General features: G+C 42.0%; 1 protein-coding gene across 1 annotated transcript in view; it reads left to right on the top strand.

The window, feature by feature from the left end:
* Positions 1-26,642, top strand: part of LOC126272006 (uncharacterized) — a 216,196-nt gene that overhangs the window by 130,814 nt on the left and 58,740 nt on the right. The window lies entirely within an intron of this gene.

Below are 26,642 nucleotides of genomic sequence, written 5' to 3'. Positions count from 1 at the left end.
CCCCTGTATATTGACCATTCCTCCTGGGTCAGCCTGTTTTTTTTTTTTTTTTTTTTTTTTTTTTTTTACATACGTATATTGCAAATGCTGAAAAGTTGACATTACTAATTTGCAATCTGTCTCGTTGTCAACATTTAATTATAATATAAATGATTTTCAGATGGCTTCAAAAGCAATTATTGTAGCTGCATGGTCATATTTGCTGATCAGTCCAGAGAAATTTTGATTTGCGCAAGTTATCAAATTACAAGAAAATCTCAAAATAAAACTACTACAACTTACAAGCAGTGAAATGCGTCCTGCCATTCTTAAACGTTATTTAGGTCAACTATGTAATGGCACAAAATTTTATGTATGTATGCGACTAAATAACTCAAATGGATATAACAAGGAGAAATCTATTTTTCTCCTTAGGAGAACATAGGGAAATTAGGTTCATAGTCCACAAACATTTTGATAGTTCATTTGCAACCTTATCTTTCTTTGCATATTCCACGATGTTAGAAGCAACCCAGCGAGAGATATAATGCGATTTGATTATATTTCGTTTCTAGTCCTAAATTTTATTTCTCTGGTGAATTTTTATGTTCACTCAGAAAATCTGGTATTACTGTAATATTCGATTTGTTATATTTGTTCGAATTAGTTATTCGGTTTCGACCTTAAATACCTATGTACTCAAACGTCCATCCAACTTGTATTAAATTGTGCTACCAAGTACAAAACTAGGTTCCATTACTTTCTGCTACATATTTAAACATTCGGTGTCCTGATATACAATTGCTACATTAAGGAGCATGAACTGCTTAGCGCCTTTGGAAAACTATTGTTCTAGAATGGTGAATAACTAAAGCTACGTGAAGCACAGTAGCAATAACGAATTCACTACGGCTGTATGAATTACTCTAAATTTTCTATCTTGTCTGGAAAGAAAACAACTTTACGTAAAAGCTTGACTCAAATTTTGGTAAATTCCAGTCCAAATCACCACCTACGAACGGGTTTAAATTTGCCTTAAAGTTAATCGATGTCCCCTCTCGTTCCACATAGACTCCATTAAACAAGGTTCCATTAGTGTCTTCTAATATAAATTTGTAGACTCTTACCCGTTGTTTTGTATATCAGATAAGCACTGCCCATTAAATAATCATACGCATATGGCAGCTGCTTAGCAGTGTCTGGTGGTTGTCAGTAATGCTAGCAAAAGCAGTTAGAAAAATAAGAACGTTCCATTTCACCGTCAGAGAGAAGGAAGCATGTCAATGTGGACGACTCTGAATGTTGTGTGAAACTACAAAAATTCCTTACACTGGCCCTGAATGCATTTTACTAATTGAATTTTAATTACAAGTCTACCAATAAATGTCAGCTTTCAACATGACAAAACAAGTGACTATCACATTGGTGAAAACATTTTCGCGAAACTCGCTAATGTTCTGTGCAGAAAATTAATTTTATGCCAGATATTAAATAAAACGTTTACTGTTGGGGAGAAATGTAGTGTCCTACACGCGACTATGTAGACTACGCTGGTTGATGCGGAAAGTGAAAGGACTTGGATTTTTTGATGGCGTTACGCTACTTCAAAGTCAGAGTCATTTACGGGACACAAACGTCGACATTTAGCTATGTTTGACAGCTTCGCGCTTCAAACAGAGCTCCAGCAGCATTAAATAATAATTAACGAACCACTTACAATAAAAATGCTACATTATTTCAGAAGAATTGCAGCAGAGTGAATAAAAACAGGAATGCAACACTTATATACCGAAGGCGTAATGACAGATTTATTCTGGAGTTCTATCAGTTTTTCAAAAACAACGAATCTCCAGTAAAACGAAAACAAACATGCACTATTCAAAAGTACTACCGGAATAAAGTACATGCATAGCAGTTGAAACTTTGCGTCTGACTGATTAGTGTAAATGCTTCCCGGTAGAAACCTCACGAATGTGACGCTGGTGTAGCAAAGCAGTTGTGCCATGGCGTCACCGTTTCGGGCCTCTACACACACGCCAATTGATCGGCCGACCGACCGATCAATTTCGTCACAGCCTAAACACATTCCAACCGACTAAACACGGCGATTGCAAGACCGTCCTGTTGTTGTGATATGTATACCTAAGTTCATTGTGTTTATGTTCTACGAGATCCCGCTTGGTTTTACACAGAACTGTCTGTATTTCGGTCTTATTTCCGATAAGTATCGGAAATGAAATCTAAGATCTAATCTATCGGTGACTCGGTTTTTAAATTTCATTTCCGTTAAATATCGGAAATTTAACCTATAAACTTAAATGCAAGGCTGAGGACTTTTGTCCCCTCTATGTGCCACAAGAAACCACTATGTGTTCAAAATGAAAAAAAAGTGCTTCATTCGTTGCTATGTTTCTCGCATGATGTGTTCCACAAACATCTGCAGTCTTTAAATTTTTCCAGAAACACTTTCTTTAAAATTTTATCCGTTTTGCACCCTGTCGTGTGCATTAGAACAGCATTTAGTTCCATGCCCAGTGGCCAAAGACAAACTTTTGTTGGGCGATTGGCACCTCATCGCTACACACAGCACAATTTGTTGGGCGGATTATACTACTGAAGTATTGTATTTAGATGCTGAATAAATATTGCTACTTGTTTTGAAAATAAATGTGTGCATGAAAGAGCTAACGGTAATGTTAGTAACAGTGAGACACGTCAGACAGTCACGCCCTCTACCGTGGAACGCACAATGACGAGCGCTTCATTGCTATAAATTCCCGCTCTGAGCCAAATGTGAACGTAGTCTTGTAGTGATCACCGGTGCCTTAACAGCCCGGTATGTGAAAGTTCGCAGTTCTCGTACAACAGTTTTATAACATGAGAGTGGTAATTGTGTTTTAATTAATAGTTTCAGCAATCCACCATGTGCGAGTCAACTGGTATCAAGAAGAAGGCAAGCCAGTCCAACCTGGGAGCTCTGTTACAGCAGCACCTGCTATTGTAATGTCCAAGCTTTCTGCAGCTGCGGAGGCTCCTGAGCAGACATACAAGATGGCTGAGCTGCTGAAACAATGGCCAGAGGTGGTAATGGCCATACAGAAAAGACGTGATGCGTATTGCTCTGTAAAGCCAAAGGCCAGTATTATCAAATAGTCACTTAACTTGACCGAGAAAGTTGTTGCTTCGGTTCTCGAACTTGCAGAACGCAAACTAAGCAGCTTGCGGTCAATTATTCAGTACGCAGACAAAGTAGTTAGCGAAGGCGTGGTAGTAATACAGAAGAAATTTCCCGCAGTGAGGGAGTCGCCTGAAAAGGTAACTGTTAATAAATGTGAAATCTTTCTCCTTTTCAGCTGTACGATGCTATCACACAACACATAACGAAGATGGTGCGCCACGCACAAGATAAAACCGAAGCTGTAAGTGAAATCGGCAGGAAGAAACTTGACAGGGTTGCTAAAACGATAATCAAGAAGTACAACAGTGTCATCAAGATCGTGGACAGCCTCTGCTTAGTTGTTAGTGTTAACTGTTAATTCAATGAAACAAGACAAGACCGACTTCTTAACTGTTTACTCATTTTCCACAATTTCATGGAAAACGTCTTCATTCTGAAAAAAGTTGTATGCAACAGCCTGTGCATTATGTGAGTAGTACTTCAAAATCCTGAATTTCCTGTTTTTTTCTTTCGAAAGACTCGTTAGTTCAAAATTATTTATATTGGACCTAGCATCCACCTCAAACATGGAATATTTCTTTTTTTATTTATAGCGTGGAGCTCCTCGACGCCCACACCGACATCATGGCCATCGCGGAAGACCTGATGCTATCTCTGAATTTTCAATTTCACTAACAACTGAACCTCCCCATCGCACCACCCTCAGATTTAGTTGTAAGTTGGCACAGTGGATAGGCCTTGAGAACCTGAACACAGATCAATCAAGAAAAGAAGAGAAAGTTGTATATAACTATGAAAAAAGTAAGCAAAATAGAGACAAAGTAGTCCATGGGCAACATAGGCAATATGAAGGGTAGTTGAAGCTCAGGAGCACCGTGGTCCACTGGTTAGAGTGAGCGAGTGAGGAACGAGACGTCCCTGGTTCCTTCGAGTGAGTTTATTTCTTTTATTTTCAGACAATTATCAAAGTTCAGGCACTCACACACAATCAACTTCGCTCTACAAATTTCCAGGACACGTTCAGGTTTGCTTGGACATATGCGGGATTTGGCGGTCTACACACAAAGAAATTAGAAAACGTTAGAAACATGCTTTGACAGAGCACAGAGAAAACTGTGTGCATTCATTTGTTGCAGTTTGTGACACTCTTCTGTTCTCGTCACTTTTTGTGAGTAATTATCACATCCACAAAAAAACCTAAATCGGGCAATGTAAAAGAATCTTCTTACCCATTTGCCGAGTGTACAAGTTAGGTGGGTCGACAACATATTCCTGTCATGTGGCGCACATGCCGTCACCAGTGTCGTATAGAATGTATCAGACATGTCTTCCTGTGGAGGAATCGGTTGACCTAAAGACGCTAAACGTATTGCAGTGAACAGAGACGTCAATGAACGAACGGACAGCTCATAACTTTACGAAAATAAAGGAAGGAAACTATTCACTCAAGGGAAGACTTGAACCAAGGACGTCTCGTTCCGCAGCTGCTCACGCTAACCGTTGGACCACGGCGCTCCTAAGCTTAAACTATCCTTCATGTTGCCTATGTTACGCATGGACTACTCAGTTTGTATATTTTGCTTATTTTTTTTCTCATAGTTCCACACTTCTTCTTGTTTTCTCGATTCATCTGCGTTCAGTTTTTCAAGGCCTATCCACTGTGCCAACTTACAACTAAATCTGAGGGTGGTGCGATGCGGAGGTTCCCTTGTGACGTCCCACAAGATGTGGGTACTATTGCGTTTGCACCTGTCTGGTTATGGTTGATGAATAATACGTTTTTTATCTCGAGATCAATTGGGTCGAAATTGAACGAAGGGTTGTTGTTGTTGCTGTTGTTGTGATCTTCTGTCCAGAGACTGGTTTGATGCAGCTCTCCATGCTACTCTATCCTGTGCAAGCTTCTTCATCACCCAGTACCTACTGCAACCTACATCCTTCTGAATATGTTTGGTGTATGCGTCTCTTAATCTCCCTCTGCGATTTTGCTACCCTCCACGCTGTACTCCAATACTAAATTAGAGATCCCTTCACGCCTGAGAATATGCCCTACCAACCGTTGCCTTCTTCTAGTCAATTTGTGCTACAAACTCCTCCCCAATTCTATTCAATACCTCCTTCGGCACTTTGTCAAAGTTGTTATTTTTTTAGTGCACAAAACAAAAGTGGTTAAAACGGCCAAAAAATTTAGCATGTGGGTTGCTATTCTGTTGTTCTGAGCAACGGATTAATGTGAGATGTACCCTTCACCCTGTGGCTCCTGCAAGATACAATTTCCACCCCCACACTACTACAGAAGTCAGACAGACGCTCCTAACGTTCTGAAGAGAAATGCCTGAAAAACTTTCAGCAATAAATATCTTCTGGAGTCGTCCACTGTAAGGAAATGACACAAGAATTGACAATATTTCTTACATAACTAGTGGGATATTTGGGTACTGAAGTAGCGCTAGTTAGTGTAAGAAAAACATGAAACTAACGGAAGGTTATTATTTATTTTGCAAAAATCCTAGAAATCACAATGACACTTTTAGTTATGAATTGAACAAGTTATATCCTGGTTCTTTTTGTAATGTGAAGTTTCCTCTCAAGGATAATATTCGCTAACGAAATATCTATACATGGTTTAAGATGGTTGTTGACTTGGCAGAATGGCTGAGAACCACACCTACTCAACTTGAATAATTATCCGTTAGAAGGTTGTCGGGTATGGTCGAAGCTGTCGCGTGTGAAATACAGTGAAGTGTACTGTCGTGAAGAAAATATGGGGGGGGGGGGGGGGGGTCGCTATAACCGTAGCGCACAATACCGTAAAGCTGCGATGACTGCTGTCTGCGCCGCTCGCTGCTGACAAATAAGATAGCTCTCGTTCTATCTGGATTGACCATCGCCAAACTACCATCAGCCTTGATGAAGTCGAGGACTCCTATTCGCCCCTAATCTAACTATTGGCGTGGTACACTAGTCAGATAAACAGTCCACCGTGAAGCCACTAAAAAAAAAAAAATTAATTCGCATGCGTTAAGCTAAAACTCTCTCCGTTCATACGACACGATAAGTGTGGCATCCAACACAGTGAACCACGCTTAATCGCAAGGACCCAGTATAGAATCGCACTCCAATTCACTCTCGACAGAAGTGCTCTCCCAGTGAAGTACTGAGGAGAGACTTGTTCCTCTCTCTTTGAGTACATGTACGAGCGCACACACTCTCGTTACGTGTTCTCGCTCCAAGAGCGGCCCCTCTTCACGCCAGACGTGAAGGGCTATATCTTTCGGTCTCTTCCATTACTCCTTCAGCTCAAGGCGACAGAAATTTCGTCTGCCAATCAGCATTGCTCTTCTAAAACTGGTTAATGACCTTGTGTTTAAGGCGACCAATCCGGAAATCTGTAGTGTCGGCATTTGGCTTTTTCTGTCTCCCTGTGAAAATCTCTGAAACTGCATGCTATGTGTAAAGAATGCATAGGCTGGCCGCTCCCACACAATGCAACGGAATTTGCTTTTAAGCTGAACACGGGGTCGTTCCTTCTTTCCCTCGGGCGAACGCTGGCTGCTCCACAGGCGTCCACCGGCCGACATAGATGGGTTGGGACTGGCCTCCTGGCGTGAGGTTGCCTCTCTCGAACTAAAAGCTCCTGTGTGTGTGTCTCCGCCAGTCTGGAGTATTTCAACCCCAATGATATTTTCATATCGCTTACATGAATTCATAAAACACTGACTTTATCTTATCGAGTTTGGGTTCGAAGGAAGCGTCTTGATTTGCAGAATATGATTGAGGGCGCAATATGTAAGCAATGAAGGTCAGGAGACCACGACGTCTTACAGAATATTTACTTCCAAAGTTGTTCAAAATGCAGCCATCCCGGCAGTGAAAACTTGCGAGGACGCTGCTTGCCAGCCTTAGCGTGACTCAGTGTGTCTCCTTGTTCAGATGCGGAGACAGCTGCAGTGGAGGCGACATCTCCTGCGGCACGGACCCAGATCACCACCACCACCACCACCACCACCACCACCACAACCACCACCACCACCAGCCCGACTCCTTCGTCCCCTGTGGGCCACGTTTGGCAGGCGCTGCGGCTGCGAGCTGTCTCCACAACGGCGCTGGCCGCCTTCCAGGCAGCCCTCTGGCTGCTGTCTCGCGCGCCGCTCGTGGGCCGCTTCTTCAGGGAGGCGCCGCCGCCCACAGCCGACCCTTCGCCGTCTTCGTGCTCCAGCGGCGCCCCATCCGCCAGACTCCAGACTCCGACAGCTTCACAGGAGCAGCAGCCGTTGCCCACAGCTCAGTCCATGGGCTCATTGCACACAGAGCAGTTTATCTCATTACTGGAACAGTCATCACCGCCGGATATCTTCCCGTAATTCGAAATTTTGCTTAATGTATATAGTCCACAGAATTGGTTTTAATTTATTTATTGGTGAAATAAAACAAAATACTGGTCTCTATGTGTACACTACTTGTATTACTGGAGAAATGGCATACTAAAGTGCGCATCATTTACGATGGCGCCCCAGTTTAGGTTTGTTCTGCGCATCTGACGTCACAAAACAGTCAGCCAATGAACAGAGAACGACATTGCCATAGCTTGACCGCAGTGCAGAGCACAGATAAGTGTTTTCAATTTTAGAAACGTTCAGTCATAAATAGAGTAACTGAACAACAGCAATGTCTTGATAGCAGACTTTCTTTTATAGAAAGCTTGGAGAAAGCATTCTTCATACCAATTGCTTTATATTCTATTAAATAAAAACCAAACAAGCAAGAAGCCTCCTAATTCACGCAATAGCAAGGAAAGGTGTTTGTATCGTTACTAACCACTTTTTCGCAATAAAGAACAGCGGTAAATGTTCATTTTCCATTGTACTTCGACAAAACGTAATTCATAGTCTTACCAACAGTGTTTTGTCGGTATTTTGTGTAACATTTTGAACTCCTCCAGGAGGTCTATTGAACGACAAGCAGCGTTACCGTAATGGTTAGACAGCCAGCACGGTAGCTCAGCCTGTTCGGTCAGAGGGTTAGCTGCCCTCTGTAATAAAAAAAAAAACTAAGTTAATCGATCAACTATGAACTAAGCCGGATGTCAAACGACATCTGCCCTGGGCAGATGAAATGAACAAAATGAGATTAAAAAAAAAGTGTTTGACTGCAACGTGATCGGTTCTCAGTTCAAACCGTGTTCGGTGCTTAATATTTTCTTCATTTAAAAACAATATCGATGTGTCTTCATGAATTTCATTAGTTTGCAAGTAATTTTTTTAAATTTCTAGTGGCAACTAAAATCGACCATACGGAAAGTAGGGACTTTTACCTCTGCAAACTCTTCAAAATTTCGAGCAATGGCTTACTACATCTAATGCTGCACAATAGCTGCGTTGAACATCGAAACAAAACTCATTTATGGGGGGAAGGTATCAGTCAAGATGATGTGTGAAAATCAAATTTTTGGTCTCTGTATTAGCGAAAGGATTAATGCGGCCGTGGTGGCTTTACTTCATAAACTGCGCGCTCCTCCCCCCCCCCCCCCCCCGCACAACAAAAAATAAACTATAGTATACTACGGCGCAGCTTCTCTCTTGGCGCGTGCAAACTGGCAATGCAGCAATCTCCTGCGTCTGGGCGGGCATGCGCTAACCGCCAAGATAAAAGAATTGAACTATAGAACGCTTTCAATATCGCTGTAATTTGAGCAAGCCAACGTGCCGTGTTAAATCTGTGGCCAGTCAAGTTGTCATGGGAACAAAGGCAGAATTTGTTTTTACTTACAAGGGAACCTTACTAGTCTCCCCCCCCCCTCCCCATATTTAGTTATAAGTTGACACAGTGGATAGGCCTTGGAAAAATTGAACACAGATGAATCGAGAAAACAGGAAGAAGTTATGTGGAACTATACAAAAATAAGCAAAGTATACAAACTGACAAGTCCATGCGCAAGGTAGGCAACATCAAGGATAGTTTGATGTCAGGAGCGCTGTGGTCCCGTGGTTAGTGTGAGCAGTTTCTGAACAAGAGGTCCTTGGTTCAAGTCATCCCTAGAGTGAAAAGTTTACTTTCTTTATTTTCGCAAAGTTATGATCTGTCCGTTCGTTCATTGACGCCTCTGTTCACCGTAATAAGTTTAGTGTCTGCGTTTTGTTACCGCACCGCAAAACCGTGCGATTAGAAGACGAAAGGACGTGCCTCTACAATGGGAAACGAAAATATTTGATCGTAAGGTCATAGGTCAATCGATTCGATCGCTTAAGAAACTTTCCGATTCCCTACAGTTCGGAAAATATTCATTGACCTTGTTATTGAAGTCGCGAGCTATATTTGCTGGATTCATATTTCCCACGCAATACATCTCACGTATTTCATACTCTCGTTCAAAGTAGCAAATAGTCAACTGCCAGCCAGGGAACCTCGTTAGCAGGAATACTCTCTCTTCCGTGCGCTGTAGTCGACTGACGTCGTGTGTTTCGATGTTTGTTTAGGTGTAGCGTCCCCATACCACGGCGCAGTTACCTCGGATCAGACGGACGGACAGATAATAATTGTCTGAACACAAAAAAATAAACTTTTCACTCGAGATAAGACTTGAACCAAGTACTTTTGTACCGCAACTGCTCGCGCTAAACACGAGACCACGGCGCTCCTGACCTCTCACTATCCTTGAAGTTGCCAATATCACACATGGTCTACTCAGTTTGTATGTTTTGCTTATTTTTTCATACTTACTGTTGTGTACATAGTTCCGCGTTGTCAGCTCGTACACAACTTGCCCACTAGAGCGCGCCCCGCTAAGCACAACAGTGCAGGCGCAGCGCTCGTCCGTCTCCGCACTACGAGATGGCGCTGTCTTAGAGACGGACCAAATTCTGCTTCCGCCGATCCGCGTATTAATATGTAACGCAGCCAATGAGATTGCTGCTAACGTAGATCCTTTTCTCCTCGCGGATCATATTCGCGCAGTGATACATAAACGCGCGAGGTATTATAATGGGTGTACAGACCTCCGATTAGTCAGTCTGCATTAGTCTGTAGTCAAGTTTCAGTCTGCACCTAATAAGATTATCATATTCCTGCACATAGCCATGAAGATAAATGTATAGACACTTTGTCAAGTATCAGAGATATGTGAGAATAAGATTAACATACCAACACCAAAGGAACTCCAGACTGTCAATTGTAAATAGCATCCAGAACCAAGTTAACCCTTTCATGGATAAAATTCATTTTTTACAGATTTTTAAAATATTAAGGTGATAACGTTTTCTTCAGTCCCATTATTATTTTTTCACCACCAAAATGTTTTTTAAGCACTCCATTTTTTCACAACAGGAAGTGGGACAAACATGTCCCATGAACCAATGCGAGATACTTTTTCTGCTGACCGACTGATTTTGTAATTTTATTTTTTAGCCATAAACTGGATTTTGTGGAGAATAAAATAACTACTAATTATACATGCATGTCATCTTTTTATTTGTGTAGAGCCAGTGTAAAAAATATTCATTACATTTCAGTTTTCATGATACATGACCAATACTTACAAAATTTTACATTCCATGAAACTTGGGAAACATGGTTGGCACAAAGTGGTACACCACAAGCAGTGCAAACAACTTTTGTTCTCAAAATGAGATTTCCACTCTGCAGTGGAGTGTGCGCTGATATGAAACTTCCTGGCAGATTAAAACTGTGTGCCGACCGAGACTCGAACTCGGGACCTTCGCCTTTTGTGGGCTAGTGCTCTACCAACTTTTTTCTTTTTTTTTTAGTTTTAGGGCCTCCCTTCTCCCCTCACAGCCCTTCCAAACGCTCACCTTGTTTTGCCTTCTTCGGCTAGCTTCTTTGCTTTTGTCGTTTTTATTATTAAGAGTCAGTCTTTCTACCAACTTCTTTTTTTGCTTTTTTGTTTTATGTACTTTTTATGTTTCTGATGCCAACTCCTCATTTTTCTTACTTTTTGCGAGTGCTCGGCCACTTTTCTTTTTTGTAGTTTTTTTTTATTTTGGCTTTTTTTAAAGCTAGATGCCTAAATTACCTTAGCTAACATAAATGAGAATGCATATTTCTTCTTAATATTAATTAAAGAAGAGTGATGAATCTTCCTCTTGCTAATGGAAAGATAAGTGTATTAAAATAAACTGAAACGTGAAGTCTCTCATCTTATAAGGAAAACATAAAATCTTGCATCTCCTTGAAAAACGTTTTTTAGAACTTAAAACTGCTCTGCGTATGGCATATGATGATTAAAAAAATTAAATACATAAATTTGATGTCTAATTCCTTCATGAGGATGGAGTCCGGTGCGTCTTGCCACGGACTTTATTTCTTTTCTGTAGTGTCTCGTGAAAGAATCGAAGGCATTCCGGTTCCAGATTATCTGTTATCGTGCAAGGCTGACATCTCTGAATTCCGTACCAATCTTAATCTGTTATTGTTCTCTGTATAATTTTATTCCATGATTCTATTTAGGAAACATGCGTAATTTTTTTTGTAGTCTTTTGTCCGCATTAGATGATGGTGCTGAGTCGTTAGATACACCGAGTAATCTTCTTTGCTTTTATTTTCTGCCTTCAAGATATAGTGCACTGTGTGCCCTTTTAGCCAGTTAACAGCATGTCTTTTCGTGCGTCCGGAGTCAGAAAATCTGCGGCTGTGAAAACGGTTGGAGATGTTCTGTTGACGGTCGATAATTTCTGCTTAACTATATGCCAAATGTCTCTTACTATTTCTCACACGAATCGGTGTTCTTCAGTTTGAAGAAGGTTGCGTGACGCGCACAAGGGCGAATTTGTGAGATATATAGCACGCAATTTGGAATTAGTTGCTATTTTCCTGTTGACTGCATTATACCAAGTTGCTTTCACTTTAGAGGGTAAGTTCCGATCGTGGATCTATGTATAGATGTCCTTTACTCCCTTCAACTGCTGTTCTGAGAGTCTCGAGGAGATATAACTGCACTCAACGAGGAACGTTTTTAGGTGACAAAGACCAGCTGGTATATGCTTCACATCTATTGGCGGCTGCATGCTTGCTGGAGCAATTTCATTCAGCAAGTCGGCCGTTAATCTGTTGGGCATCTGTTTCCATTGCTAGCACATCCGACACACACATAACGCTCGTGACCTGTAACTGACATCAATAAGGTTTAAACCTCCTTCCCTTGTTTGGACGGTTAGTGTATTAAACTTCACTTTGAAAATGTTGCCTTGGCCTACAAAGCTTCCTATCGCGGATAAAATTCTTCTGGCTGTTTCTAATGGGATCGGAAAAGCTTGGACAACATAGTTAAGTTTGGATGTTATATACACATTTACTAGTTTGGTTTTCTGTATCTCGTCCAGTTGCCTCATACTGTTTCCTTGTACAGATGCTCGTACGCTTGCAAGTAGTTGTTTATATAACTGATGGCAATAGTGTGTTGGATGTTGCTCCTAAATTCAATACCCAAACATTTCAATGTGGATACTTCCGTCAATTGTCCCCGATTTTGCATGCATATTCCTCTGCCTAGGTTCATGATGCCGGACTTCCTTTTATTTAGTTTGGCGCCAGAAGCAAGTTCATATGTGTGTACAATCTGAAGAGCTTTCACCACTTCATCTTCATTTATAACCAGGACGCCCACATCATCTGCGTGGGCGTTGCACACTATTTTTTTGCCGTTTATGCACAATCCTTGCAGCTGATGCGTGAGTGTTACCAGGTGAGGTTCTATTGCTATTGCGTAAAGGGCCATTGACATTGGGCAACCTTGACGTACGGTTCCAGTCAATTCAATCTCTCTACTTAGTTGTCGGTTTATCATTATTCGTGCTACACTATTGTTCAGGATTTGTTGAATAATCCTCACGAATCTTGGTGGGAATCCCATTACTTCCATGATACCAAGGAGATACTTACGACCTACTCTGTCAAACGCCTTCTCGAAGTCTAATGACAATAAAGCACATTTTATTCGGCATACATTTGCGATTGATATTATATCCCTATATTCGCATATATTCTGATATATTTTTCTGTCATGTTTGGTACGTGCCAGTTACAGAGTTAATAACCATTTTTATTCTTCTTGCTAATACGCGGGCCATAATTTTGTAATCACTGTTGAGTAATGTTACTGGGCGAAGGTTTTCAATTGCTTTGCTAAGAGAGTTTTTAGGAATTAGAACTATGATCCCTTCAGGAAATTCTCTGGGAGCGGCAACAGTGCCATTCATGATTTCGTTGTACATACATAGCAACTAGCTTTTTCATTTGTGGCCAGAACACTTGGTAGAATTCCACCGGGATACCAACAGGTCCTAGAGACTTATTTTTAGGACTCTGTGCTATTGCGTCTTTCAATTCGTCCTCTTCTATTTCAGCCGTGAGATTTTCTTCTTGCTCTGTACTAATTCGTCCTGATACGTTTCTAACAAGATCACGCCGCGCCTCGTCGACGGTAGATATATTTATGAATAGCGTTTCGAATTTCATGCTGCTTTGTGTGCCTGGTCCCATCAGGTAACTTAACTTCTGTCAGTATTTTTCTGTTTCCTCTCTTATTCTCACGCATTAAATGGTACATAGCTGTTTCTTCCCCTTCTACAATGTTGTGTATTCTCGCTCTGACTTTAAAACCTTCTGACTGTCGCCGCTTCAGTGCTAAAAGTTTAGCTTTAACTTTCTGAATCCGGCTAAAGTTCTCCATTAATCGTGTGTCCAAGGTGTAAAGGTCTCTAAGGCAGCTAAAATAAAATTCAGTCGTCTTCTTAATCCAGAAACTTTTCTGTCGTGAGTAATCGATCAGCATTCTTCTTATTTTAGGCTTCGCAGATTGTAACCACCAAGTATGGCAGAACTGTATAGCGCGAATCGTTTCTCGCATTCTTGCCACCCATTAGTAAATGCTATGCGACATTCCTCATCTTTTAGATGTGTAATGTTGAGTTTCCATATGCCTCTCGCTCGGTAAATGTCTTGTTTCTCCAAAGTTACTGTGGTGATGTACGCGGCGTGGTCAGAAAACATAGTGGGCCAGACCTCAGACTGGAGTACATGGTTCTTAAGGTTGGACGAGACGTAAATTCTGTCTAGCCTGCTTGCTGAGTGCTTGGTAAAATATGTGAAACCGGGCTGTGTGCCATGGGTATGTTCCCAGGTATCGATTTGGTGGACTATTCTTTCCAGTTCTAAGGACTTGTTGAAATTCGGTGTCTGATCTTTCGGGCTAAGTACAGAATTAAAATCGCCGGCTAGGATTATATAATCTTGACGTGTAACGAAGAGATGAACGATTTCACTTTTAAAAAAATACGCTGTAGCACGCCTGTTGTTGTTGCCTGACTGTGCATAAACCTTGATGATGCGGGCATTATTAACAGTCACTGCAACCCCTCTGCTGTTTTCAAGTTTTGCTAGTTGTGTGACACGGGTTGAGAATTGTGGTTCCCAGCTCTGTACCGATACCGAGGTTTATTATGGCGTTGTATCCACGTATGTTTTCTAATTTAATATCTGTTACTTCCTGTAACAGTAGTACACTTCTGGAAATTGAAATAAGAACACCGTGAATTCATTGTCCCAGGAAGGGGAAACTTTATTGACACATTCCTGGGGTCAGATACATCACATGATCACACTGACAGAACCACAGGCACATACACACAGGCAACAGAGCATGCACAATGTCGGCACTAGTACAGTGTATATCCACCTTTCGCAGCAATGCAGGCTGCTATTCTCCCATGGAGACGATCGTAGAGATGCTGGATGTAGTCCTGTGGAACGGCTTGCCATGCCATTTCCACCTGGCGCCTCAGTTGGACCAGCGTTCGTGCTGGACGTGCAGACCGCGTGAGACGACGCTTCATCCAGTCCCAAACATGCTCAATGGGGGACAGATCCGGAGATCTTGCTGGCCAGGGTAGTTGACTTACACCTTCTAGAGCACGTTGGGTGGCACGGGATACATGTGGACGTGCATTGTCCTGTTGGAACAGCAAGTTCCCTTGCCGGTGTAGGAATGGTAGAACGATGGGTTCGATGACGGTTTGGATGTACCTTGCACTATTCAGTGTCCCCTCGACGATCACCAGAGGTGTACGGCCAGTGTAGGAGATCGCTCCCCACACCATGATGCCGGGTGTTGGCCCTGTGTGCCTCGGTCGTATGCAGTCCTGATTGTGGCGCTCACCTGCACGGCGCCAAACACGCATACGACCATCATTGGCACCAAGGCAGAAGCGACTCTCATCGCTGAAGACGACACGTCTCCATTCGTCCCTCCATTCACGCCTGTCGCGACACCACTGGAGGCGGGCTGCACGATGTTGGGGCGTGAGCGGAAGACGGCCTAACGGTGTGCGGGACCTTAGCCCAGCTTCATTGAAACGGTTGCGAATGGTCCTCGCCGATACCCCAGGAGCAACAGTGTCCCTAATTTGCTGGGAAGTGGCGGTGCGGTCCCCTATGGCACTGCGTAGGATCCTACGGTCTTGGCATGCATCCGTGCGTCGCTGAGGTCCGGTCCCAGGACGACGGGCACGTGCACCTTCCGTCGACCACTGGCGACAACATCGATGTACTGTGGAGACCTCACGCCCCACGTGTTGAGCAATTCGGCGGTAAGTCCACCCGGCCTCCCGCATGCCCACTATACGCCCTCGCTCAAAGTCCGTTAACTGCACATACGGTTCACGTCCACACTGTCGCGGCATGCTACCAGTGTTAAAGACTGCGATGGAGCTCCGTATGCCACGGCAAACTGGCTGACACTGACGGCTTGGTGCACAAATGCTGCGCAGCTAGCGCCATTCGACGGCCAACACCGCGGTTCCTGGTGTGTCCGCTGTGCCGTGCGTGTGATCATTGCTTGTACAGCCCTCTCGCAGTGTCCGGAGCAAGTATGGTGGGTCTGACACACCGGTGTCAATGTGTTCTTTTTTCCATTTCCAGGAGTGTATTTATGGATAGAGTATATGTATCACAGAACACACTCTCTGACATGCCCTACAGCATACAGACAGGCAAACTACACCTATGTAACTCATGTATAAAGCTCTAAACATACTCTTGCTAAATGTAAACCATCGAAAATAACACATTGAACAACCTACAGACATGTGAACGACTCATAAACAATGCAGAGCATTTACATCCAGATAGCCAAACAACTCGTAAATTGTCAAAATTATAATCCATCAAAAAGACTCTGCTTGCTAATCGTCAACTGCCAAAGCCATACACCAGCCTTTATTCAAACAATCAGAGGCAGCACCACCACCAAGTCCATGCTCCAGTGACTCGATAGCCCAACTTAGTTCATATCGATGCCACTAGAGGACGCTGTAGTGACGCAAGTATCGTAATCTAAGTTGGTTCACCAAGAGCTCCAGATCCCAACTGGCTTACTACATTTCGTCGCGCCCAGAGGACGCCACAGTTAGACCAACTGATGACGCAAGTACGGTTATCCATGATGGTGGCAAACCATGTGTTCTCTAAGAGGTCTAGTACCCAGTACCACCAGCAGAGGACGATATCGCCTCTTTCGTGACGTAAACCAAGATGATGAGAGAAAACGGCTCAGCCTGCTCTGGGCTGCAGGGGAGGGTAAAGATTGACAGCACTCTATTTATTTTGAAGAAACGTATTTGACGATAGAGCATATCTATCACAAAACACCCACCCAGATGTGCCGGGGCCCACGTTGCAGGGCCCACAGACACGCAACCAGCGCACAATAGCAAACTGCTCCTAAATAATACAGCATATTGATTGCTAGACACGCTACGTACTCGTAAACTGTCCAAAGAGTGCATATCACAGGCTACAGGGCTGCTCGCAAAATAATACAATCAACACTCGCAAGCACAATCCACCGCTCCCTGCCCAGTAGAGTACAGAGGAGGTAGCGATAACTTTTACATCAGTCAACTGTCAAACCACACACAGGCCCCCGCCCGCGTCCTGCCAGTGGCGGCATCTCATTCGTACTTCGTTTCTGATAAATTCCTATCCCAATACGTACTCATCTATACGCCTATCAGAAGGGAGCGGCCGGCCGCGGTGGTCTCGTGGTTCTAGGCGCGCAGTCCGGAACTGTGCGACTGCTACGGTCGCAGGTTCGAATCCTGCCTCGGGCATGGATGTGTGTGATGTCCTTAGGTTAGTTAGGTTTAAGGAGTTTTAAGCTCTAGGGGAGTGATGACCACAGCAGTTGAGTCCCATAGTGCTCAGAGCCTTTTGAAATTGTTTTTTTTTTTTTTTTTGGAAGGTAGCGAAGACATACTTACAGACCGCAAAGACTAGAATCTCTTTCGCGCCCATTTGCGGTCGACGCACCCGTCAGCTGTCAAAGCACACAGACGTCCGTCCAGGACTGCCGCCGATCGCAGGTGAAAGTCTGCTCTATGCTGTCATATAGGTTAGAAAAGGGGTTCGGTACGCTTTCAACCACCTAGCTTCAACTTCTTTTCAAGGACCAGACCGCCTTCTCTACCTAGGAACTGGCGCCGAATTTGAAGTCTGGCACATAAAGGAGGTCACTTGCGCTTTCGCTACCATCCCAACAAAATTGTTGCAAACCAAGCTCACCACCACTAACCTAAGACTCCAGGACGCAACCTCTTCCTAGGGGCAGCTGTAAAAGGGCAGCCCACACTAGGCTGATGGAGAGAGGAAGAAATGTACGTTATTTATTTGGGAGCATTTTATTTAGGGATGGAGTATATGTATCACAGAACACACGCGCTGACATGCCCTACAGCATACAGACCTGCAAACCACTCCTACATAACTCATTTATAAGGCTCTACGCACACGCTTTCTAATTGTAAACTCTCAAAAATAACTTATTGCACATCCTACAGACATGTTCAAAAAAATTTTCAAATGTGTGTGAAATCTTATGGGACTTAACTGCTAAGGTCATCAGTCCCCAAGCTTACACACTACTTAACCTAAATTATCCTAAAGACAAATTATCCTAAAGACACACACACACACACACACACACACACACACATGCCCGAGGGAGGACTCGAACCTCCGCTGGGACCAGTCGCATAGTCCATGACTGCAGCACACTATACCGCTCGGATAATCCCGCGCGGCGCTACAGACATGCAAACCAGTCCTAAATAATGCAATACATTTACGTCGGGATAGCCAAACAACTCTTAAATTGTCTAAGTAATAATCCACTTGAAAGACTCTCCTAGCTAATCGTCAATTGTCGAAATCGTACACTACTCTTTATTTAAACAATTAGAGGCAGCACCACCACAACCAAGTGTACTCACCACAGAGTCGATAGCCGAACTGACTTAGTTCATATCTATGCCACTAGAGGAAGCTATAGTGACGTAAGTACTGTAATCTAAAATGGTGCCACCTAGTGGGTTCACCACGAGCTCCAGACCCCCAACTGGCTTAGTAAATTTCGTTGCCATCAGAGGACGCCACCGTGACACCAGCTGATGACGCGAGTACAGTTATCCATGATGTCAGAAAAAAGTATGTTCTCCACGATCTCTAGTACTCAGTACCACCAGTAGAGGACGCTGTCATCTGTTCCTGATGTAAATCAAGATGGTAAGGGAAAACGACTCAGCCCGCTCTGGGCCGCTGACGATGGTCGGGTGGGGGGGTGGGGGGGGGGGGGGGGAGGAAGGAATGACTGCACTCTATTTTCGAACGTTTTGTTTTTTCATGTATTATCCATATCACACTATCACAAAACACCAACCCAGATGTGCCTGGGGCCATGTTGCATAGCCCACAGACGCCCATACAACTCCTAACTTCAGTACACAATAGCAAACTGCTCCTAAATAATGCAGTATACTATCCGCAAATACGCTCAATGCTCGTAAACTGCCCAAATAAAGCATATAACAGACTACAGCGCCGCTCTCAAAATAACACACCAGACGCACGCAAGCACTCTCCACCAAACCTCCTCCCCCCCCCCCCCCCCCCCCCCCGCGAAGTCACACCATGCATAGGTCCCTGCTCGGCGTCTGCAAACATGAGATGGCGACAGCCACACTCATACTTGACGTCCATGAAATTCCTATCCAAATACGTGTTCACCTACACACACGTGCTGATGTGATCGAGGGGGAGCGCAACCACGAGCTGCAGCCGAACCCAGGCCAAAGTTGTATGCAGGCGCCGTTGATGACACACAACGCGCACTCCAAGCACAGCCGCATGCGTTCAGCCTTCCTCACTCTAACTGCGGTCCAGCGAAGACGCTTCAGAATTTTGCAATTTCAGTTAAAGAGATGTGTGAATAAGTGCACCTTGGATCAATAAATATAGCATGCTCCACAATGGGAACTTGTTACTAATCTGGATTACGTGAAATTATTCCAAAGTTACATAGAATCCCATCTTGAAAAGTTGTAAGAATTTGAAATAATGTTTCGCGACCGCGATCGTTCAGTTAGGGACTGGTTGCTGGTTTTACTTGAACTAATGTCCTACACACGATCAATAAATGACAAAACAAAAAATGAACAAGGGCTAAATCAGTAAATAATATGGGCAACAACATTTTAAACCTGAAGCGTTGGCTCGTCCGGATGGTTATTTAGCTGATGCTTTTCCGAGACACTAAGAAGGATGTTTACTATGTGTAACGTTGGGTTGTGAATAAACAAACTTCATTTGATTACTGTCATTATTAGATGATTACAGTTTCATTTTGTGAAAGACTCTTGCCTGCAAACTAGTATATTTAGTAAAAGGACTGTTGCTGTTTCAAACGACGCAGTAGCAATCTTTAAATTGAACGGTGTTTTATAACTGTATTAAATGTTGTCGTCACAGTATATGACAATTTCCTGAAATAGAAGTGCATCATCCGATGTGGTGGACCTGGATCAGTGATACAAATCAGTGCACGTTGTCATAGACGTCAGTGACGGTGTAGCCAACCACATGCAATCTGTGACAACATGGACTGGTGAAATACGCACAGGAAATATACATGGACATCCACCATAGTGCATATGTGCAGAAAGTAGCCACTTCCTTAAATTGTGCTGTGTGCAATGTGGAGAAAGATTGCTACACTTTTAAATAATCAAGTTACGTGTAGATGAAAAGAACTGGACGAACTAAATAAGTTCACAAACATACACGAACAATAACTATACAGAAGGGGACACAAAGTGAACTGTGTTAATAAAACATCTTTCTAGATGTAAGATGTCTAAGTGTGTATTCTAATGCGTATGTGACTTATTTCATCTACACGACTGTACTGCTGTGGACAAGACACGCGAGCGGGCTAGAGGACGGACAACACAGCAGAGCGTGTGGACGACTGCAGTCTCAACGCCGCAGCAGCATGCCGTCTTCATCTTGCCGCAGACCGACGCAACAAATCACCACCAACGAAAGAGAGAAACTTTTCGTTATGAGAAGCAAATGACTTGTTTCTTCAGTTTCCATTCCTGGGATGGCAGCCTAACAATTATCTACCTATATTGAAAATGTGAAACGTTTCTGTAATAGGATTTTCTCATAATAAATTCATGGGAAATTACAATATTCGTCTTTGTACTGAAGCAAATTAGACGCTTGTTTTGTGCACAGTTTGAAGCACTTGGGTGGTTCTTTTCCGGGTTTTCCCACTCCCGGCTAAACCTGAATAGGAGAGCATTTTTTTATTTTTATTTTTTTATTTATTTTTTTTTACCCGTTGACTTTGTTGTCTTCAGTACACGAAAGTCAGGTAGGGGAGTAGGAAAGGTAACTGAAGGAACTACAGGGATAATACTTGTTACTTAGTACGACTTATACCAGTAAAATACTAATGCCTAATTAAGAGAGAAATGCAATAATACAAATTTTAAATGGACTCAAGATCTAAAAATGTGGGTAGTGTTCGTAGCTTGCTAAGGGACAAATAACTACAACATTTTGGGGGCCATGTAGCATACCCATGACGTTATTGTGAAAATTTGCGAAACTAGTGCGACGATATACAATCGTAGTAACGAAAATATTGATAAAAGCCATAAAGACAATGTGTTGTGATTATTGCAGTGAATATTGTAAAATACAGAAAATAACAATGAAAATTACTATTATACAAAAACTATGTGTTTCGGGGATAATATGTGAACAAAGACAAAAATTAAGAGACAGTCCTCTAACGAGGATGAAAGAGAAAAACCCAACTACTCTTCGTTTTGTTCTTGATTGTAGAACGACGCCATTGACGATTCGTGATGAGAATGGTATGTGTTTGTTACTAATACTGTAAGAAAAAGCATTCTTATGATAATTATTAATCATATAAATGTGTGAACTTGTGTTTTCCTTTCAATAGTGTAGCGAACGGCATCCCATAATTATCACTGAATAATTTGAAGCTTTCATATAAAAAGCTGATTTTCTTTCAAAGACTCCTTTACGGGCGATAACATAATTTCAAGTTTTGTATTACGCCACACGGCCTAAATATAGGAACTCACTCGCTGATAATTATCTGCTGAAGTGTTTCACCTGAAAGTGACTTAATATTTCATTGCAGAAAGAGATTTTTGTGTTAACCTGGGCCAGTCAGCACGGATCATGTCTCACGATTCACTACATAAAAATAATTCTAATTCAGATGTAAATAGAAAATAGCTTTCAGAGATTTTTAATCGGTGCTATAACAAGGTTTCAATGTGAATCTCACAAAAAACCCAGAGTCTCGTCTCTTTAAGAGAACAACGAAGCCTGTCGGATTTTAATGTGTGCGACATTTAGCTTTGCTACATTTCATGTCTAATACGTTAAACACAAACATACCAGACTGCTTAAACTCGCAGTTGAAAACAAGTTAACATTACTCGCACAACAACTGAAGCCTTTCACGTAACCAAGATTTTGGTGCACTTTTAAAACAGCATTTCAGCTTTGTGTTGCAGAGTGATACTGTGCGTCTTCAAACGACGAAAGGTATGTGAAACATTATAGTCTAATAACGAGAGACCCTCAGAAAACTAAACTGTGTGGGGCCAAGCCGCCCAAGAAATGTACATTACTTTTTATTGAAAATAGCAGAGCTCAATTAAGTTGGCTTTAATGGTGTTGCACTTTCTAATTTGCAACCTTTCATATCAGAGAAAATCATTACACATTAGTTGAATTGAATATTCTGCAATTACAACTGTATTTACCATTGATATTGAGAACAAGTCATCTTAATTATTTCCTGTGCTACACGAAATTGAAAATAACATACAATCCATACAGAGGTCAACACTGTGTTGTACGTATTAGCATGTTTTAAGCACTTTGTGATTCTCTCTATAGAAGTAGCAGAGAGAGGGAGGGAGGGGGAGGGAAAGGGATAGCTGGTAGGAAGGGTGATAGGGGCAGGAGGGGGGATAGGGGAGGGGGGGAGGGGTAGAGAGGGGGAGGATGGGAAGGCGCAGGGAGGAGATGGGGAGGATGGGAGGGCGCAGGGAGGAGAGGGAGTGAGAGCGGCAGAGAACGGGGTGAAGAGTAAGAGGGGGCGAGAGAGAGGAAAAGGGGGCGAGAGAGGAATAGGGGGCGCGGAGGGGGCGAGAGAGAAAAAGGGGCCAGAGGAAGAGGGGGGAGGGAGAGGGATGTGACAGGGTGGAGAAAACTACAGCATACGAAAAAGTCAGGAACAGAGGTCAGTATTTCAACAACAATTTTGACAAAAAGTAGATCAGCACCACTAACCAAGTGAGGTGCTGCAGTGGTAAAAACACTAGACACGTGTTTGGGAGGACAGCAGTTCAAATCTCATCCAGTCACGGATTTCGATTTTCCACAGGGTCCTTCAGACTCTTAGAATGGTGCCTTCGAAAAAGACACGGCTGATTTCCTTTACCATGTTTTCCGATCAAGCTTGTGCTCCGTATGTAATGATTACATTGTCAACGAAACTTTAAAACCCCATTCTCACTTTTCAATGACAAGACCGTTATATCTGATGACTACACTCAAAAAACAAAAGGCACAGATAAAAAAATCAAACACTTTCAGGATATCAAGGTGAAGCAAACTACAAATGCAAAACAACCCCTTCAAAAAATTGTTAATTTTAATTGTAAAAAATGGCCGGCACTTATGTATAATCTTTAGATGCATATAGGTATGGCTGTTCTATACACATTTCTGTAATTTTTTTTTGTCGGGTATTTTGAAAACATTTCGTGCAGCATGGCACTAGGAAATTAATGCAAAATTTATCATTCATCTCTTCGAAGTTCATTTGAATCCTCGGCATACTCCCATTTCTAAGTTATACTCTTCATGAAGCATTGTTTACTGCCCACATTCATTGTTTTCTCAACGAAGTCACGCGGTGTCAAATATCAAGGTTACAACGTCCAAAATGTAATGCTGACATACTCTTAAAAAGCAAAATCAGATACCAACTGTTTTTTAAGTTGGTACATTCACTACGTTTTCAGGCGACACCTTCCGAAAGACAAAAACCTAATTTCGGAAACCGTTTTTCGCTGTCGTGTTTACATGTTAAGGTAGGAAGCATATTTGCGAGCCCAGTAAATACGTGCCTGGAAAACCGGTCAGAGTTTGTGATTTAGTCAGCACAATCGCTATTTCTCATCAGTTAGATGAGGTGTAAACAGCTTTAGTCTAATATTTCTACTTATCCTTCATCGTACAAAAATCCTATGTCTACACTAGCCAAAAATTTTTAAAAACAAAATGTAACCTGGCAACAGAAACACGTTTGAAAGCGGTTGTGTTTACATGGGAGATAAAATCGATTGCGGAATTTGAAATCCGGCAAGAAGAAGCGGATTTCCAAAATCAATTCCAGGTGCAGTGTTGGGAAATCTATTTACGAAATCCTGTTTCGGTAGCCTCATGTCAACGGGGTGACTGTGTCACTGTCATATTCTAGAATCTACCGCGTGTTTTTTATCTTAATTCTCTGGGAGATGGAATATCGCTTCTAGTTCTCCAAGAGTCTTAGAAAAGCTATCGCTTGTGAATTTTTTATGTAGCTGCTTTTCACTCTGAGGCTTCCATTTCTTACCAAAATTACGTTTGCCCTACTATCTCCGATGAACTACGAATCTAACGAGATTCCTGTATTGTGTTCTAGCCTAAGAGCTCTACTTGTTACGGAATATCGTTACCATGGGTCATACGAGATAAGACTACACACGCGAACTGCCAAGAACGAGAATTAACTCGGATACACCAAAATAAGTGAAACAAAGTTGTAAATTTTGAATCGGCATTTAAAAATAGCCTGCCGACTTGAAGAGCGCCAAGGAATACAAAATTATGCAAAGTTACCGGCACCCTAAAACTTTAAAAATACAGAAGGGAAGAGTATTACGTGAGACGTTGGGGAAGAATTCTCGATCAGCATCTACCTGCTACAGTTACGAAAGCACTGCACACATTTTGTGCAGGTACAAGAGCTTCACGACCGTTCGTTCTGAATTTAAACGTACAGTGTTGAATACTATTGTTAGGATATGACAACAGATGATAGACGCTTGTTTGGTGACTAAAACCTGTAACTCAGGTTCTGGGCAAACCCAATAGAAACAGACAAAATCATTTATTATAAACGTTATGTTGATGACACCCTGTTGTTATATGATGGGACAGCCACTGAAATTGAGGCCTTAGCTGGTCAACTTAATAATGTTCACCCCAAAATACAGTTCACAGTAGAACACCAAACAAAAAAAAGAATCTATTTTCTTGACCTAAACATAACACATCACAACAACAAACATAAATTTCAGATATATAGGAAACCCACCACTTCAGATGTCATAATAAACAATACATCATGCCACCCAAATCAGCATAAACTAGCTTTTTTCAAATCCGAACTTAACCGTATCAACAAGATTCAAGCTGATCCTACTGCAAAAATTAATTAAATCAAACAATGCTTATGACCCAAGCATAATTGAAAAATTAGATAAAAACATTATATCTAACAAAGCAAAACCAGCAAACCAGACATCAGTAGCAGAAGAAACCAAATTAGTTTGTATGCCTTTTCTCGGCAATATCTCATACAAACTTGCTAAGCTATTCAGACCACATAATGTCAAAATAAGTTTTCACACTAACAACAAAATACCGAACAAAATAGTCCACAACACCAAAAGAGCCAGCACACCCTACCAAAAATCTGGTATATATAAATTAAGATGTGACAGCTGCTCCTGCTACTACATAGGGCAAACAGGTAGAAATTTTGAGATCCGATACAAAGAGCACACTGATGCACTTCGCCTAAACAACTTAAATAGATCCACTTTTGCTACCCATCTAGCAGATAATAAACATTCCATAACAGACATTAAAACTAACCTTCAAATCCTACACACTGTAGACAAGGGAATCAAGATGGATCTTCTCGAACAATTAGAGATTTTTACCCACAAACATAATTCCCCACATACCATTTTAAATGAGCAGACAGAATTGGCGAATAACTCCTTCTTTCAGAATTTTAAAGATTCTTTGAACTTAAAAAACTAAACAGACACACACACACACACACACACACACACACACATAAAAGCTTCTGCCACTTCTGTCCCCCCCCTTCAGCTCTCTTCTCTCTCCACATCACCCTCTCAACCCCCCCCCCTCTCTATTTTCCTATACCCCCTCCCCCCCTCCATCGCCAACTCCTTTTCCACACCCTATCAAATACCAGCATTACTTATTATTTTAAGTTAACCATCAACCTTCTCATCCCAGACATCATATGCCCAGATCAGCCAATGGAAGGAGCAAGAAATTAGCTGTCATAATAGTCTCAATACCAATAATCTTGAATGTAACTGAAATATAATGTAAAAAATCTAGTTTTATATACCTGTTAAAATTGCACAGTTAATTTATAAATACATTTTACTAGTTTAAGCTAATTTACATTTATTTTCTATGTAATAAAGACAAATCTCTTGTCAGTGTGAGTGATGGCTAATAATGTCTCTGGTCAACTTGGAATCTTTGATACTGTAGTTATATTGCAATCTTTGACTTGTTTATAATGTGTAAATCCTGTATTCGTATCTGTGGCTAAGTGTGTTCAGCGATGATTACGAAAAACAAGATATATGTTTCCAACAGTGCCTCATAAAAGTAATATACATCTAGAGAAAGTTTTAACTTGTGAAATTGTGAAAAACAAGAACAACAATGGTTTCAAAAATATCTCCTAAAAGAGATATATATACCTGCAGAAAGATTTATCTGTAAGTAACACCTCAAAACGTAAATTAAACTGTAAATATTTCGTGTAACTGTACCACATGTAGTGATTATTTGCTCTTATACGTTAAACATAAATTATGCTGTAAATATTTCGTGTTACTGTACCACATGTAGCGATTATTTGTTCTCGTTTCTGTCTAGCCACAGATACTCAACCACCCACACAATGGGTACAAAAAAGCACTGAATGTATGTACCATCTGATGATGAGTTGCTGGGCAGCTCGAAACCGGTCATGGTT

Source organism: Schistocerca gregaria, chromosome 5 (genome assembly GCF_023897955.1).
Source record: "Schistocerca gregaria isolate iqSchGreg1 chromosome 5, iqSchGreg1.2, whole genome shotgun sequence".
Taxonomy (NCBI): Eukaryota; Metazoa; Arthropoda; class Insecta; order Orthoptera; family Acrididae; genus Schistocerca; species Schistocerca gregaria.
Note: the sequence above shows the minus strand (reverse complement) of the source record. Positions and strands in the feature narration are given on the sequence as shown.